Here is a 692-nt window from a genome sequence, read left to right as displayed (position 1 = left end):
CCATTATGCAGTATATTTCATGTGCAGATAGATATACATAGATTAAGTATTATATACGAAGGTTGCATGGTGCTGAATTTCCTGCTACAGAGTCCTCATGAACTGTAGAAGGATGCCCATGTCCCAGGTATATCCATGTCAGTTAGACGGATGTAAAGTTTCCGATAAAAAGTATTCCTCAAACGCAGAAGAAAAAAAACACCCACGTGCCAAATGCACGGAGGCAAAGTTTGGGAAAAAAACTCCTCTTTAAGTGAAGAATGACAGATACACGGAGGCAGAGTTTCAAACAAATAGGCCCCCATAGATGAAAAAAGACACACAGATTACTTAGTACATGTTGAATAAGTTTCCCGACACACGCTCCCCAAATGAGAAAAGACACCCACGCGCGAGATACGTAAGTCGCATGAAGGAAAAGTTTCCGGCAGAAAGTGTTGCCCAATTGAAGGAAGACGGAGAACGCGTGTGGCATATGGGCGTGGTGTTGTGTCGCGCGACAGACGGGAGGCACAAGAACCCGGCGTTGCGTGCGTGGAGGGAATGGCCCCCGGTGCTAAGGAGTACCTTTGCATACACGAGTACTGTGCTTGGGAGGGTCAATGGCGATCTAAGGGAAGTTGATTGTTATATTTGGCCAAAAAAGTATAATCCTCGTCCAAGTGAACACAGTATTCTCGAAAGCGCTTGGC

Source organism: Penaeus monodon, chromosome 20 (genome assembly GCF_015228065.2).
Source record: "Penaeus monodon isolate SGIC_2016 chromosome 20, NSTDA_Pmon_1, whole genome shotgun sequence".
In the NCBI taxonomy this organism is placed as follows: Eukaryota; Metazoa; Arthropoda; class Malacostraca; order Decapoda; family Penaeidae; genus Penaeus; species Penaeus monodon.
Note: the sequence above shows the minus strand (reverse complement) of the source record.